The sequence below is a fragment of the Scyliorhinus torazame genome, chromosome 1 (genome assembly GCF_047496885.1).
Source record: "Scyliorhinus torazame isolate Kashiwa2021f chromosome 1, sScyTor2.1, whole genome shotgun sequence".
NCBI lineage: Eukaryota > Metazoa > Chordata > Chondrichthyes > Carcharhiniformes > Scyliorhinidae > Scyliorhinus > Scyliorhinus torazame.
Genome location: NC_092707.1, coordinates 31,235,432 through 31,253,596, shown reverse-complemented (window position 1 = coordinate 31,253,596; position 18,165 = coordinate 31,235,432). Strand labels below are relative to the sequence as shown.

The following is an 18,165-nucleotide window of genomic DNA, read 5'->3' as shown; positions in this document are numbered from 1 at the left end:
CTCCCATGTCCATAAAGTCTATTCGCGAATAGACTTCTTTTTGTGTTGAGTAGGGCGTTAATCCCGAGGGTGGAGGGGTAGAATACGCGGCCATTGCGGTCTCGGACCATGCCCGCACTGGGTGGACCTGCGCCTGGGGACGGAACGGGGTCAGCGCCCTCTCTGGCGATTGGATGTGGGGCTGCTGGCGGACAAAGAGGTGTGCGGGCGGATAAGGAAGAGTATTGAGAATTATGTGGGAGCGAATGACACAGGAGAGGTGATGGTGGCAGTGGTTTGGGAGGCTCTGAAGACGGTCATTAGGGAGAGTTAATCTCCATTAGGCCCCATAGAGAGAAGGAGAGGGCGGAGAGGGAGGGACTGGTGGGAGAGATGCTCAGGGTAGATAGGAGGTACACGGAGGCCCCAGAGGGGGAGCTGTTGAACGAGCGCCGGAAATTACAGGCGGAGTTTGATCTGCTGTCCACAGGGAAGGTGGAGGCGCAGCAGAGGAAAGCGAAGGGGGCAGTTTATGAGTATGGGGAGAAGGCGAGTAGGATGCTGGCGCACCAGCTGCGCAGGATGGAGGCGGCCAGATAGATTGGGGGAGTGCAGGATAGGGAAGGCAACATGGTGCTGAGCCCAGAGAGGGTCAATGAAACCTTCAGGGAGTTCTACGGAAGGTTATACGAGTTGGAAGGGATGAGGTGGTTCATGGACCGGTTGAGGTTCCCAAGGGTGGAAGAAGAGCGGGTGCAGGGACTGGGGGCCAGATTGGGTTGGAGGAGGTAGTCAGGGGGCTGGCAGGCATGCAGACGGGCAAGGCCCCGGGCCCGGATGGCTTCCCCGTAGAATTTTATAAGAAGTTCTCGGAGCTGTTGAGCCCGCTCCTGATGAGAACCTTCAATGAGGCAAAGGAGAAAGGGATCCTCCCTCCGACAATGTCGCAGGCATTGACCTCGCTTATCCTGAAGAAGGATCCGCTTCAGTGTGGGTCCTACAGGCCAATATCACTCCTGAATGTGGATGCCAAGCTGTTGGCAAAAATTCTGGCCACCAGAATAGAGGACTGTGTCCCGGGAGTGATTGGGGAGGACCAGACGGGTTTTGTTAAGGGCAGGCAGCTGAATGCGAATGTGAGGAGGCTCCTGAATATTATCATGATGCCCTCGGAGTGCGGATCCTGGGGGACTTCGGGAGGTTCTCGGGGTATAAGTTGAACGTGGGGAAGTGAGCTGTTCGTGGCCCACGGTAGGGGCCAGGAGGAGAGACTGAGGGAGCTTCCGCTCAGGATAGTGGAGAGGAGCTTTCGGTACTTGGGGATACAAGTGGCCAGGAACTGGGATGCCCTGCACAGGCTCAACTTAACCCGGCTAGTGGAGAAGATGGAGGGAGAGTTTAAAAGGTGGGATATGCTCCCGCTTCCCTTGGCGGGACGGGTGCAGGCTGTGAAGATGACGGTTCTCCCCAGGTTCCTCTTCGTATTTCAGTGCCTCCCCATTTTCATCCCCAAGTCCTTTTTTAAGCGGGTGAATAGGATTGTTACGGGATTTGTGTGGGCGAATAAAACCCCACGAGTCAAAAGGGTATTCTTGGAGCGTGGGGGGGGGGGGGGGGGGGGGGGGGGGGGGGGGGGGGGGGGGGGGGAGGCGTCATGGTGTAGAAGCACCAGTCTAGGGGCACTTGTCACGGCTCCGCTGACGTTCTCACCGGCGCGATACACTAGTCCGGTAGTGACAGCGGCACTGAGGATCTGGGGGCAGTGGAGGAGACACAGGGGAGAGGAGGGGGCCTCGGTGTGGACCCCGATACGGAATAACCACAGATTTGCTCCGGGTAGGTTGATATAGGGCAGGTATTAGGAGGATATTTATAGACGGTGTTTTCCCCAGCATGCAGGCGCTGGAGGAGAAGTTTGGCCTACCCCCGGGGAATACGTTCAGGTACCTCCAGGTTCAGGACTTTCTTAGAAAGCAGGTGGGGACATTGCCGCTGCTGCCCCCGCGTAGGATCCAGGACAGGGTGGTGTCTGGCATCTGGGTAGGGGAGGGGAAGGTGTCAGACATATATCAGGAGCTGCAGGAGGTGGAGGAAGCCTCAGTGGAGGAGTTGAAGGGCAAGTGGGAGGAGGAGCTGGGCGAGGAGCTGGATGACGGCCTGTGGGCCGATGCCCTGGGCAGGGTGAACTCCTCCTCATCATGTGCCAGGCTCAGGTTAATTCAGTTTAAGGTGGTGCATCGGGCGCATATAACGGCAGCAAGAATGAGTAAGTTTTTTGGGGTGGAGGACAGGTGCCCGAGATGTGCAGGGAGTCCGGCAAACCATGCCCATAGGTTTTGGGCATTCCCAGCGCTTAAAGAATTCTGGCAGGGGTTTGCGAGGGTGATCTCTAGGATTTTGGACACTCGGGTGAAGGCGAGTCCAACAATAGCGATCTTTGGGGTATCAGAGGATCCGGGAGTGCAGAAAGCGAAAGAGGCCGAGGTACTGGCCTTTATCTCCCTGGTAGCCCGGAGACGGATTTTGTTAATGTGGAGGGACTCAAAACCCCAGAGTGTGGAGACCTGGGTTAGCGACATGGCAGGGTTCCTCAGCCTGGAGCGAATAAAGTTCGCCTTGAGAGGGTCCCTGGTGGGGTTCTCCCGGCAGTGGCAACCTTTCCTTGACTTTCTAGTGGAGCAGTAAGTGTCAGCAGCACTGCTAAGCCGCACGTTTCGGCAGCTCCCGTTCCAACGGACTTTTGGGCTCTTATCGGGAGCCCCAACGGAATTTTTTTCCGACCTAACCCAGTGTGGGGTGACGAAGGAAGGAGTCCCCCCGGGTGTGTATGGAAAGGAGCGGCGGCAGTGGCCAGATTGCGAAGGATCCTTTGGAGCAGCGGCAGAGAAGGGAGAAGCAAGATGGCGGCGGATGGAGCCCAGATGGTATGGGGCCCGGACCAGCAGGAGTTTCTCCGATGATGTGTGGAGGAGCTCAAGAAAGAGGTGCTGGCGCCGATGCTACTGGCAATCGAGGGACTGAAGGAAACACAAAAAGGTCCAGGCGATGGAGCTCCGTGGAGTGAAGGCAAAGGCAGCCGAGAATGAAGATGAGATACAGGGCATGGTGGTAAAAAAGGAGACACACGAGGCACTACATAAGAGGTGAATCGAAAGGCTGGAAGCCGTGGAGAACAGCTCGAGGAGAAAAAACCTACAGATTCTAGGTCTCCCCGAAGGAGCAGAGGGAGCTGATGTTTGGGCTTATGTGAGCACGATGCTCCACACACTAATGGGAGCTGAGGCCCCAACGGGCCCCCTGGAAGTGGAGGGAGCGTACTGGGTCCTCGTGAGAAGACCAAAGGCAGGTGAAACACCAAGAGCAATAGTGGTGAAGTTCCATCGCTACAGGGACAGAGAGATGGTCCTGAGCTGGGCCAAGAAGGCACGGAGTAGCAAATGGGAGAATGCGGTGATACGTGTGTATCAGGACTGGAGTGCGGAGGTGGTGAGAAGGAGGGAGAGCTTTAACCGGGCCAAGGCGGTGCTCCATAGGAAGAAAATAAAATTTGGGATGCTGCAGCCGGCACGATTGTGGGTCACGCATCAGGGCAAGCACTACTACTTCGAGACGGCAGATGAGGCATGGACATTCATCCAAGAAGAGAAACTGGACTAGATTTGAGAGTTTGATGTTTGTAGAGAAGCAGCGAGGTGGTGGTACAGAAATGTAAAGTGGGGAAAGGGGAGGGCTATTGTACAGCAATGTTGGACAGGGAATTTTTCTCCCCCCGATGGGGGGGGGACACGAACAAATGTGGGCGCCGGTGGGAAAAGGGACAGGGAAGGGGAATGAGGGAACTGCGCCATAGGGGGCGGGGCCAAGAGGAAAGCGCGTGTATTTTCCCGCGCTATGGAAATTATAGCAGGAAGTTGGATAGGGTGGACAGTGAGAGCCTTCTCCCGCGGATGGATATGGCTGGCACGAGGGGACATAACTTTAAACTGAGGGGTAATAGATATAGGACAGAGGTCAGAGGTAGGTTCTTTACGCAAAGAGTAGTGAGGCCGTGGAATGCCCTACCTGCTACAGTAGTGAACTCGCCAACATTGAGGGCATTTAAAAGTTTATTGGATAAACATATGGATGATAATGGCATAGTGTAGGTTAGATGGCTTTTGTTTCGGTGCAACATCGTGGGCCGAAGGGCCTGTACTGCGCTGTATTGTTCTATGTTCTATGTTCTAAAACGGGCGCAGGAAGGAAGGGAGCCCCACATGCAGGGAGGTCAAAGAGTAAACGGGGGAAGCCGAGGTCAGCCAGAGTTAGCTGACTTCCGGAAGCAATATGGGGGGAGTAATCAAGCTAGAGGGGGATCTAGTGCCGGGGGGGGGGGGGGGGGGGTGATTAACTGGGTTGCTGGAGCTGGTAAGAGATGAGGTGGTCGGGGCGGGAAGGCGCTGCCTGAGGGACAGACGGGTGCGCGGGACCTGGATGAGGAGATGGCCTAAAAAAGGGAATGGCCCTCCAATCCGGCTGATCACGTGGAATGTGAGAGGCTTAAATGGGCCGATTAAGAGGGCACGGGTGTTTGCGCACTTAAAGAGACTGAAGGCGGACGTAGTCATGCTCCAGGAGATGCACCTGAAGGTGGCGGATCAGGTTAGACTAAGAAAAGGATGGGTGGAACAGGTATTCCACTCAGGGTTGGACGCGAAAAACAGAGGGGTGGCAATATTGGTGGGGAAACGTGTATCATTCGAGGCTAAGAACATAGTGGTGGACAGTGGGGGCAGATATGTGATGGCGAGTGGCAGACTGCAGGGAGAGGCGGTTGTGCTGGTGAATGTATATGCCCCGAACTGGGATGACACGGGATTCATGAAGCGAATGCTGGGACGTATCCCGGACCTGGAGGTGGGAAATTTGATAATGGGGGAGGATTTTAACACAGTGCTGGATCCAGGGCTAGACCGATCCAGATCCAGGACCGAGAGAAGGCCGGCAGCGGCCAAGGTGCTTAAGGGATTTATGGAACAAATGGGGGGAGTGGATCCGTGGAGATTCGCCAAGCCGATGGCTAAAGAGTTCTCTTTCTTCTCCCACGTCCATAAGGTATACTCCTGGATAGACTTTTTCATTTTGGGAAGGGCACTGATCCCGAAAGTGGCAGGAACGGAGTACTCGGCCATAGCCGTTTCAGATCACGCCCCGCATTGGGTGGATCTGGAACTAGGAGGGGAAAGGGAGCAGCGCCCACTCTGGTGACTAGATATGGGACTACTGGCGGACGAGGGGGTCTGCGGAAGGGTGAGGGGATGTATTGAGCGATACCTGGAGGTCAACGACGATGGGGAGGTTCAGGTGGAGGTAGTATGGGAAGCGCTGAAGGCGGTGATTAGAGAGCTGATCTCCATCAGAGCCCACAAGGGGAAACAAGAGGGCAAAGAAAGAGAGAGATTAGTGGGGGAAATTTTGAGGGTGGATAAAAAATATGCGGAGGCCCCAGACGAAGGGCTATACAGAGAAAGACGAAGACTACAGACGGAGTTTGACCTGCTGACCACGGGAAAGGCAGAGGCACAGTGGAGGAAGGCACAGGGGATGCAATAGGAGTATGGGGAAAAGGCGAGCCGGTTGCTGGCCCACCAACTTCGGAAGAGGATGGCGGCGAGAGAGATCGGGGGAGTTAGGGACGAAACGGGAAATATGGAGCAGAGAGCAGGGAAAGTGAACGAGGTGTTCAAGACCTTTTATGAGAGGCTATATAAGTCCCAACCCCCGGGGGGAAAAGAAAGAATGCTACACTTTCTGGACCAGCTAAGGTTCCCGAAGGTGAAGGGGCAGGAGGTGGCAGGTCTGGGGGTGCCAATCGAGGTGGATGAGGTGATTAAAGGACTGGGGAACATGCAGGCAGGGAAGGCCCCGGGACCAGACGGGTTTCCGGTGGAATTCTACAGGAAGTATATGGATCTGTTGGCCCCGCTTTTGGCGAGAACCTTTAATGAGACTAAGGAAAGGGGGATGCTACCCCCAACAATGTCGGAGGCGACGATATCGCTAATCCTGAAACGAGATAAAGACCCGCTGCAACGCGGGTCATACAGGCCTTTCTCACTCCTAAATGTAGATGCCAAACTGCTGGCCAAAGTGATGGCGACAAGGATAGAGGATTGCGTCCCAGGGGTGGTGCATGACGATCAGACAGGGTTTGTAAAGGGGAAACAACTGAATATTAATGTACGAAGGTTGCTGGGGGTGATGATGACGCCACCACCGGAGGGGGAGGCAGAGATAGTGGCGGCGATGGATGCAGAGAAGGCATTCGATAGGGTGGAGTGGAGTGGGACTATCTGTGGGAGGTGCTGAAGAGGTTTGGGTTCGGTGAGGGGTTTATTAGATGGGTCAGACTCTTATATGGGGCCCCGATGGCAAGCGTAGTCACAAACCGGCAAAGATCGGGGTATTTTCGGCTACATAGGGGTACAAGACAAGGGTGTCCCCTGTCCCCGTTACTGTTCGCGTTGGCAATTGAACCACTGGCCATAGCGCTGAGGGATTCTAAGAAGTGGAGGGGGGTGCTTAGAGGGGGAGAGGAATACCGAGTGTCGCTCTACGCAGATGATCTACTGCTATACATTGCGGACCCGGTAGAGGGGATGCCAGAAGTAATGCAGATACTTAGGGAGTTTGGAGAGTTCTCGGGATACAAACTAAATATGGGGAAGAGCAAGCTTTTTGTATTGCACCCCGGTGAACAGGGTAGGGGGATAGATGCTCTGCCGCTGAGGAGAGTGGTAAGCAACTTCCGATACCTGGGGATCCAGGTGGCCAGGAACTGGGGAACCCTGCACAGACTTAACCTGACGCGACTGGTAGAGCAGATGGAGGTGGGATATGGTGCCGCTGTCGCAGGCGGGCAGAGTGCAGGCAGTTAAAATGGTGGTCCTCCCGAGGTTTCTTTTCGTGCTTCAGTGCCTCCCCATTCTGATCACAAAGGCCTTTTTTTTTTTAATAGATAGGAGCATTACGAGCTTTGTGTGGGCAGGAAAGACCCCGAGAGTAAAGAGGAGGTTCCTGCAGCGCAGTAGGGACAGAAGGGGACTGGCGCTGCCGAGTTTGAGCGACTACTATTGGGCTGCCAATGTGTCGATGGTCTGTAAGTGGATGAGGGAGGAAGAGGGAGCAGCGTGGAAGAAGCTGGAGATGGTGCCCTGTAAGGGAACGAGCCTAAAAGCGCTGGTGACGGCGCCGCTGCCGTTCTCCCCGAAAAGGTACACCACAAACCCAGTGGTGGTGGCAACCTTGAGGATCTGGGGGCAGTGGAGGCGACACAGGGGAGTGACGGGTGCCTCGGTGTGGTCCCCGATAAGGAATAACCACAGGTTTGTCCCAGGGAGGATGGATGGGGGGTTCCAGTGTTGGCAACGGGCAGGAATTAGGAAGCTGAGGGACCTGTTTATAGACGGGACGTTTGCAAGTCTGGGAGCGCTAGAAGAAAAATATAAGTTGCCCCCAGGGAACGCCTTCCGATATATGCAAGTGAGGGCATTTACGAGGCAACAGGTGAGGGAATTTCCGCAGCTCCCGACGCAGGGGATCCAAGATAGAGTGATTCCGGCAGCATGGGTTTGGGAGGGCAAAGTGTCCGAAATATACCGGGAGATGAGGGACGAGGGGGAGGCGATGATAGAGGAGCTGAAGGGGAAATGGGAAGAAGAGCTGGGGGAAGAGATTGAGGAGGGGCTATGGGCGGGTGCCCTAAGTAGGGTAAATTCCTCGTCCTCGTGTGCCAGGCTTAGCCTGATTCAATTTAAGGTTCTACATCGAGCACATATGACGGGAGCAAGACTGAGCAGGTTTTTCGGGGTCGAGGACAGGTGTGGGAGGTGGTCAGGAAGCTCGGCGAACCACACACACATGTTCTGGTCGTGTCCGGCACTGCAGGAGTTCTGGGGGTGTGTGGCAAGGGTCATTTCAAAGGTGGTGAAGGTCCGGGTCAAGCCAGGCTGGGGGTTAGCTATATTTGGGGTTGCAGAAGAACCGGGAGTGCAGGAGGCGAAAGAGGCCGATATTTTGGCCTTTGCGTCCCTCGTAGCCCGGCGTAGGATTCTACTCATGTGGAAGGAAGCGAAACCCCCGGGCGTGGAGGCCTGGATAAACTACATGGCAGGGTTCATAAGATTGGAACGAATAAAATTTGCATTGAGAGGATCGGCTCAGGGGTTCTCCAGGCGGTGGCAACCGTTCCTTGACTATCTCGCGGAACGATAACGAAAAGATAAAAATGACAGCAGCAGCAACCCAGGGGGGGAAGCACTATTCTGTGTTTTTGCTATTTGTTTTTCTTTTTTAATTTTTGTTGTAAGTTCACTATATTATTTCAACAATGTTATTTACCAGTTAATGTATAATCCCTTGTTGAGTTGTAAAAACGGAAAAATTTTTGTTTGAAAATTTTTTATAAAATATATATATTTTTTAAAAGACTGTGGTGTGTTTGCGGATCTAAATAGGATGTAGCCTCTTGTGTGGGGCTTGTCTGTCCCCCTGCGCACTATGTGCTGGACTGCTGTGCAATCAGCTCAAATTATTTTTTTTAATTATTTTAATTTAAATTTTCAACCATACAAAATATTCAGCCAGAATATAGCCAGAGTCATACAATATACAAAAAATATCCCCACCGCCCAGCCCATCACCCCCATTCAGGCTTTAAAAAATGGTGAACAATTTTTCAGAATAACACAATTACAACCATGTATAACCTTTTCATCCACTCCCCACAAACCCAAAAGAAACACCAACCAATCCCCAGTACCCCCAACATCTGATGGTGGCCAACTCTCTGAAAGAGGAAATAAATGGCTGTCACCTGAGATAGACCCTTTCAGCCGAGTGTAAAGATTCCATCAGGTCGCTGAGCCAGGCTGCGGCACTGGGCAGGACGGACACCTCCAGCCAAACAAGGTGCGCCTACGGGCTATCAATGGGCATGACCCCCAAAGCTAGAACCTATCCCCCACGAGTGCAAAAAACCTACTCATTTGGGCCCTGGTCAAATGCAAAAAATGCAGCATCTTGAATTGTATCAGGCTGAGCCGCGCACATGAAGAGGTAGAGATAACTCTACATAGTCTTGCTCAACTCGCCAACGTCAGGATCCTGGCCCAACTCCTCCTCCCACTTTTTAAACTTCGTCCAACAGGACCTGATCCGTCGACATCAGTTGACCATAGATCTCGATAACCCTGCCTCCCCCACATTTGCTGACAAAAGAACTTTGCCCATCGAAGGAGGGGAATCCAAAGGGAAGGAAGCAATCTCCTTGCGCACCGAGTTTCATACTGGTAATATTGAAACTGGTTAGCTTTCGAGAACTTACACCTACAACCACTTCTCAAAACTCATGAACTTACCATCAACAAACAGTTCCCCAAGCCTCTCCAACCCCTCCTCCTTCCAAGCCCCAAGGGATGAATGCAAAACTGCAGGCACAAAAATGATGATTTCTGCAGATTGGGGCCAACATCGACATAGCACTGTTAAATTGTCTCCATAGTTTCAAGGTGGCCACCACCACCAGATTGGCAGTCCATTTCATTGCGGAAAACAGAAGGAACCATAACTAATGCCCTCAAGCTGGTACCTTTACAGTCGTTGCTCTCCATCTGCCCCCACATGGACTCAGTCCTTCTATACCACTCCCGACCCCACATGGACTTCGTCCCTCTATACCACCCCCACATGGACTTCGTCCCTCTATACCACTCCCGACCCCACATGGACTTCGTCCCTCTATACCACCCCCACATGGGCTCCGTCCCTCTATACCACCCCCACATGGGCTCCGTCCCTCTATACCACCCCCACATGGGCTCCGTCCCTCGATATCACCCTCGCCCCCACATGGACTCTTCCCTCTATACCACCCCCACATGGGCTCCGTCCCTCTATACCACCCCCACATGGGCTCCGTCCCTCTATACCACCTCCGCCCCCACATGGACTTCGTCCCTCTATACCACCTCCGCCCCCACATGGACTTCGTCCCTCTATACCACTTCCGCCCCCACATGGACTTCGTCCCTCTATACCACCTCCGCCCCCACATGGACTTCGTCCCTCTATACCACCTCCGCCCCCACATGGACTTTGTCCTTCTATACCACCTCCGCCCCCACATGGACTTCGTCCCTCTATACCACCTCCGCCCCCACATGGACTTCGTCCCTCTATACCACCTCCGCCCCCACATGGACTTCGTCCCTCTATACCACCTCCGCCCCCACATGGACTTCGTCCCTCTATACCACCTCCGCCCCCACATGGACTTCGTCCCTCTATACCACCTCCGCCCCCACATGGACCTCGTCCCTCTATACCACGTCCGCCCCCACATGGACTTCGTCCCCCGATACCACCTCCGCCCCCACATGGTCTTCGTCCCTCTATACCACCTCCGCCCCCACATGGACTTCGTCCCTCTATACCACCTCCGCCCCCACATGGTCTTCGTCCCTCTATACCACCTCCGCCCCCACATGGACTTCGTCCCTCTATACCACTCCTGCATCTTTTCAATATTTGTCGCCCAATAATAATATAACACAAGGCACCCCTGATTGTTTATTCTTTTGTAAAACACGGGGATCCACGGGGTCCTACCCGCGAAAATAAAAGACGAGATCATCTTATTGACTCCTGTAAAAAAAAAAAAAGACTTTGAAAGGAAAACTGGAAGGCACTGATAGGTAGAGGATTAACTAAACCGGAGGGCAGAGATTAGTATTTAGCATTTAAGTTTACAGTAAAAATCTAGCGTCAGGCCCATATAGTTAATTGTAACTCAATCTAACAATTATTCAAGTATTTATTTTAAATTAATTAACTAGTGCTTAAATGTCAATCAGCAGGGTGCAGTGCTCCAACTGTGAGATGAGGCAGATCTGTGACGCTTCCAGCGTTCCAATCGCCAACATCTGCAGCTAATGTAACCAATGGCAGCTTCTCGCAGACCGCGTGGTTTGGTTGGAGCAGCAGTTGGATGCACTTAGGGATATGCAGGTGGCGGAAAGCATCATAGATAGGAGTTATAGAGACGTGGTCACACCCAAGGTGCAGGCAGACAAATGGGTGACCGCTAGAAAGGGCAGGCAGTCAGCACAGGAAGCCTCTGTGGCTGTCCTCCTCTCTAACAGGTATACTGTTTTGGATATTGTTGAGGGGGATAGCCTATCAGGGGAAAACAACAGCAACCAGAGCAGTGGCACCACAACTGGCTCTGTTGCTCAGCAGGGGAGGGCAAAGTGCAGGAGAGTGATAGTTACAGGGGACTCTACAGTAAGGGGCACAGATAGGCGCTTCTGTGGACGTGAAAGAGACTCCAGGATGGTATGTTGCCTCCCTGGTGCGAGGGTCAAGGATATCTCTGAATGAACACAGGACATCCTGAAGGGGGAGGGTGAACACCCAGAGGTCATAGTACACATAGGTACTAACGACATAGGCAGGAAGATGATGAGGTCCTGCAGGTGTTCAGGGAGTTAGGCAGTAAGCTAAAAAGCAGGACCTCTAGGGTTGTAATCTCACGATTACTCCCTGTGCCACGTGCCACTGAGGCTAGAAATAGGAGGATAGTGCAGCTAAACACGTGGCTAAACTGGTGGTGTGGGAGGGTTTCAGATTTTTGGACCATTGGAATCTCGTCCAGGGCAGGTGGGACCTGTACAAGAAGGACGGGTTGCATCTAAACTGGAGGGGCACCGATATCCTGGCTGGGAGGTTTGCTAAATTCACTCGGGAGGATTTAAACTAGTATGGCAGGGGGGTGAGAACCAGAATGTGAGCTTAGAAGGTCTAATAACTGAAGGGGAAATCGAGAAGCAAAATAAAAGAATAACATCACCCTCAGGCAGAGCAAAAAAGGTAACAAGTGTGAAAAGGGAGGTGGTCAATGCAGGATTGAGGGTGTTGTACCTAAATGCGCGCAGTAAACGGAACAAGGTAAATGAGCTTCCTGCACACATTGAAATTGGCCGGTACGATGTTGTGGGCATCACAGAAATGTGGCTGCAAGGGGATCAGGGCTGGGATCTAAATATCCAAGGATATGTTTCCTATCGAAAGATGGGCAATGGGGACGGGATTGCATTGTTTGTAAGGAACGGAGTTAAATCGATAGCAAGGAGCGATATAGGGTCAGAAGGCATAGAATTTCTGTGAGAAGAGTTGAGGAATCGCAACGGTAAAAAGCCTCTCCAACCCCTCCTCCGTCCAAGTCCCGAGGAACAAATGCAAAACTGCAGGCACCAAACGATGATTTCTGCAGATTGGGGCCAACATCGACGTAGCTCTGCTAAATTGTCTCCATAGTTTCAAGGTGGCCACCACTACCGGATTGGCAGTCCATTTCATTGGGGAAAACAGAAGGAACCGTAACTAATGCCCTCAAGTTGGTACCTCCAGCCCACTGGAGTCAGCTTTTTCCACCCCATAAGGCAGCCCAGCAACCCTCGAAGAAAAGTCGACACCAGACCTACCCAAGGTGGCCACCCGATCACCCAGCACAAAGCGACAGAGGAAAGTCCCTAGTCACCAGAGAACAAAACCCCCTTTCCCCACACCCAAACAACCAGATAAACTCTCGGCAAAACCCCTTTCTCTCTTACTGCACCTCAACCATCCCATTAATATAACCCCTTAACTTAAACTAAATATGAGCAGAGATAACCCCATCTCCTTACTTCTGTTAACTAACTCATCAATCTCGCTGTTGGAGCAGCCCCGGCACAAAGAGCCTTCAATAACCCTAAAATTCTAAAGTACCTAACCAGCCCCTTTCACCCAAACCAATTTATAAATTCAAATAGAAGCAAAAACAGAAAACCAGTGAACCTCTTCATATAAAGTAAACAAACAGCCCCACCTATACCTCGTCAACTATTAACAAGAATGAACAGAAAAAACCCTAAACGACCCTCCCTTTCCAAACAGGTTTCCTTCAATTTGGATATAACACAATCATTACAACCTCAATCTGTTCCTTTGAATGAACACCTCACCTTTCTCTGGTGTCTGTGATGACTTTTTTTTTAAAATCTTTTTATTCACCATATTTTCATCATACAAAGAAAATCACAAAACAACCCCAACAATATAATATAAAACCTAAAACATACTCACCAAAAACGAAAAACAAATAAATGACTCCTCCCTCCACCCCACATAGCAACCAACTCCCGAAAGTGCGTGATAAAGAAACCCCAACGATTGTAGACCCCCTCCTTCACCCCCCCCCCCTCAGCTCAAACCTCACCTTCTCCCAGATGAAAAACTCCAGCAGGTCCCCCTGCCCCACCGAGGCACAGGGCGGAGAAACTGACCTCCACCCCAACAAGACCCACCTGCGAGCAGTGAAGTGAAGGCTAAGAGGTCTGCCCCCCACACCTGCCTGCAACATGGGGCGGCCAACATCCCGAAGATGGCTTCTAGGGGACCAGGCTCCACATCTTTATCCAACACAACCGAGATACTGCTAAATCCCTCCCTCCAATACCTTTCCAGCTTTGGGCAGGACCAAAGCATATGAACACGGTTTGCAGGGCCCTCCCACATCGTTCACAAACATCCTCCACTCCCTCAAACAGCCGGCTCATCCTTGATTTCAGGTGCGCCCTATACATGGCTTTCAAGTGTATCAGCCCCAACCTCGCGCACGAGGTCGAGGCATTCGGTCTTCGCAGCACCTCACACCACAGTCCCTCTTCTATCACACCCCCCAGCTCTTCCTCCCATTTCACCTTAGCCCCCTCCATGGACACCCTATCCTCCTCCAGAAACCCCCCATTAATCCTTTCTCCAACTCCCTGTTGCCAACAGTACCCTCTCCAACAGCGAGGAGGTCGGTCTTAATGGGAAAGTTGGGAAAACCTTCCTTGCAAAATCTTGAACCTGTGGATACCTAAACCCTTTCCCCTGTGCCAACCAGTACTTCTCTCCCAGATCCTCCAAGCTCGCAAATTGTCCCCCAAGAAACAGATCCTTCATTTCCTTAATCCCCCTCTCCTCCCACCTCCGAAACGTCGCATCCATCCTCCCCAGCTTGAACCCATGATACCCCGAATCGGCATTCCCCCTGACCCGAGATTAAAGTGCTGTCTCAACTGCCTCCAGATCTTCAAAATGGCTTCCACCACCAGACTCCCTGAATACTTTCCGTTGTACCATCGGAAGCGGCGCCATGGCTAGCGCCCTTAACCCCGACCCCCTACACGAGCCCTCCTTCAACTTAACCCCCTGCCTACCACCTTCTCTGCAAGACCACCCTCCTAACCCTGGCCACTCACCCCCGCCCCCCATCACTATCTCCTTCCATAACCCCAACTCCTTAGCATGATGGGCAAAGGCACCAAAGTCAAAGCAAACAACAGGGGGTACATAGGACACCACTGCCTCGCAGCCCGGTGCAGATCAAAGTACCCCGAATTCATATTCGTGCAAACACTCGCATCGGCTCCCTCTAGAGTAGCCGTATCCACGCCGCGAACCTATCCCCCATTCTGTTATTTTTAATAAATCTTTGTATTGCCATTCCTATCCCCCATTCTGAATCTTTTTAAGACCACCATCAAATAACCCCACCCTACCCGATCAAACGCGTTCTCTGCCTCCAGTGCCACCACCACCTCTGTCTCCTTTCCCTCCACCGGCGACATGATCATATTTAACAACCTTCTTGCATTCGAAAACAGCTGCCTTCCCTTCACAAACTCGTCTGATCCTCTCCTATTACCTTCGGGAGACACCCCTCCAACCTTGCCGCCAACACGTTTGCCAATATCTTGGCATCTACATTCAGCAGGGATATGGGCCGATACGACCCACACTCCACCCGGGTTATCATCCTTCTTTAACAGCAGGGAAATCAAAGTCTGCCCCAACATCTGTGGCAAGACCCCCTTCCCACTATCAACTCGTGGGTATCCAAATCCAGGATGGCACCCAGCACCCTCTTCACAACCCTGCATGATCCCAGTTGGGGCCATTTACGCTCGCCACTTCACTTCAGGAAGCAAAGTATCACACACAGGCCAGTCTGCACCAATGGGACAGAGGTGGAGATGGTTGACTGCTTCAAATTCCTAGGGGTGCTCATCACCAACAATCTGTCCTGGTCCACCCACGTTGACGTTATGACCAAGAAAACGCAACAGCGCCTAGACTTCCTCAGGAAACTAAGGAAATTCGGCATGTCCACATTGACACTTACCAACGTTTACAGATGCACCACAGCCTGCTATGGCAACTACTCGGCCAAGACCGGAAGAATTCAGAATGTCCGATTCACCTAACAGCACGTCTTTCGGAACTAGTGGGAGGAAACCGAAGCACCCGGAGGAAAACCACGCAGACACGGGGAAAACGTGCAGACTCCGCACAAACAGTGACCCAATATTCGAACCTGGGACCTCGGCGTTGTGAAGCCACAGTGCTAACCACTGTGCTACCGTGCTGCCCTATCGAACCACGAGCGGAACACCTGGCTCACCCAGCCCTTCCTGAGCCTCACCTGATCTTTCACCCTCAGATGGATCTCCTGCAGCATCACGTCGGCTTTTAAGCTCTCTAACTATGTAAAGACCCTCAACCTCTTCACCGGACCCCCAACCCCTCACATTCCACGTCACTATTCTGACTGGGGGTCTCCCACGCCCTTCCCCGCCCCTCCTATCCGCCGTCATCACGCCGGGTCCTGCCCGTCGAACCCCTCCCCCAGTCCCTCCCACAATCCCCCCATCCACTTCCTCTTGAAAACACCCCACCCAGTAGTGATCCCCCCCCCCCCCCATCTTTCACACCTCCCAGGTCCATCAAAACCTGTTCGACCAGGTTCCAATGTCCACGGCCCCTCCCCCCCACCACACGCCCGTTCACTAGGCAACCCTTACATGCTAGTGTGGGGGCCCCTGCCCAGGAGCCCTCCTCTCAATCCCCTCCCCATGACCCAGTCCCTAAAAACAAGGAAAAACTAAAACTAGTGCAAAAACTGCGCCCCAGAAAACTGCCATAACCCCAAAGTTCCTAATTTTCCTACCCGCTGTAACCCAGAGCAGAGTGTACACTACTCTTCCCCATCAACCAACCCAAAAGCCAAAACCCCAACTGTTCCCTCCCCCTGCACATAGAGAACAATGAACATCCTGAAACAAGAAATGTGGCTCTATACAGCATTTCACCCCCTCCTTCCCTGTCCCATCTAAACCCCAGTCCCATCTCTCATTTTAACCCCAGTCCTTCAGCCTTCATGAACGTCTCCGCCACCTCCACCGTCTCAAAGTAGAAGCTCCTCAAATTATAGGGCACCCTCAGCTTCGCTGGGTAGACCACGCCAAACCTCTCATTAATTTTTAAATAATATTAAGAATCTTTATTGTCACAACCCCCCTTTATTGACTCCCCCTCGGACTGATCTGTTCCCTGTAAGAACACTATTCACGACGCCCTATGCTGCTCTTGCTCATGTATTTGCTTTGTTTGGCCCCATGTTCCGCACTGTAACCAATCACTGTTTGTCGATGTACCATTTTTCAATATTCTCGGTTGATTATTCTTTTAAAAAAAAAAAATTTAGAGTACCCAATTCAATTTTCCAATTAAGCGGCAATTTAGCGTGGCCAATCCACCTAGCCTGCACATCTTTGGGTTGTGGGGGCGAAAACTCACGCAAACACGGGGAGAATATGCAAGCTTCAAACGGACAGTGACCCAGAGCCGGGATTTGAAGCCGGGTCCTCAGCGCCGTGAGGCAGCAAGGCTAACCCACTGCACCACCATGCTGCCATGATTATTCCTTTTGTCTACTATGTACGTACTGTGTACGTTCCCTCAGCCGCAGAAAAATACTTTTCACTGTACTTCGGTACATGTGACAATAAAGCAAATCAAATCAACAAGCAATTAAGTTACTGTGAAAAACCCCTAGTCGCCACATTCCGGCATCTGTTCGGGTACACAGGGAGAATTCAGAATGTCCAAATTACCTAACAGCGTGTCTTTCGGGACTTGTGGGAGGAAACCGGAGCACCTGGAGGAAACCCACGCTGACACGGGGAGACCCTACAGACCATTACTGTAGAGTGCTACCTTCTTGCCAGCTCCACAGTTAAGTCCTGGTATATACGAATACCAGCTCCTTCCCACTGCACCTCATCCCTTTGTTTCGCCCAACTCAGGACCGTCTCCTTGACATGGAATATGTGGAAACAAATCATGACTGCCCTTGGCGGCTCGTTTGTCTTCAACTTGGGCCTGAGCAACTGACGAGCCCTGTCCAGTCCTTCGCGAAGTAGTCAGTCAGCCTCGGGGCCCCCCACCCTCTCAGGCAAGCCAGCAATTCTTAAATTCTGCTGCCTTGACCTGTTCTCCAGGTCCTCCACCATCGCTCTGAGTCCTTTGTTGGCCTCCACCACCCTCCGCTGCTCCTCACCCAGAAGTGAACTGGTCACTATGTTGCGACAGAGCTTCCTCCACCCTCTTCAACTTCTCTCCTTGCTCCCGTACCTCGGCTGATGTCTTCAACATCGCCGCCTTCACCAGGGCCATCGCCTCAGGGGTTGTTTAGCACAAGGCTAAATTGCTGGCTTTGAAAGCAGACCAAGGCAGGCCAACAGCACGGTTCAATTCCCGTAACAGCCTCCCCGAACAGGGGCTGGAATGTGGCGACTAGGGGCTTTTCACAGTAACTTCATTGAAGCCTACTTGTGACAATAAGCGATTTTTTCATTTCTTCCATCGCCGCCATCATCTCCTTACGCATCATCTCCAAGTGTTTGGCAAACTGCCTCAAATTCTCCAGCCAACACTTCGGTCAGAGTCTCCACTTTGAAGGGCGCGGCCCCACCCAGTGACCCAGCCTCCGCCATCTTTACCGCTGCCGGACTGACCCGTTCACTCAATAGCGAACTTTTGCTCGCCCTCTTCTTCCCAGCGTTTGTTTTCTGAGTCTTTGACATTCCCCTCCTTCGGTATGCTTTTCTGCGCCAGCTTATCCAAAAACTGCCCCCGAAAACCGGGCATTAAATTCCAAAAACCAGAGCCTCGAGCAGGAGCCACCCAATGTGCGACTTCCACATACATGCTGCCACCGGAAGTCTCCGTCTCAAAGTGATGTTCATTCCCATAGGTCACCCAAAGATGTGTGGGGTA

The 18,165-nt window shown here is 52.4% G+C and overlaps 1 protein-coding gene across 2 annotated transcripts in view; it reads right to left on the bottom strand.

The window, feature by feature from the left end:
• coro1cb (coronin, actin binding protein, 1Cb) overlaps positions 1–18,165 on the bottom strand; it is a 323,977-nt gene that overhangs the window by 133,132 nt on the left and 172,680 nt on the right. The gene's annotated exons all lie outside the window — the stretch shown is intronic.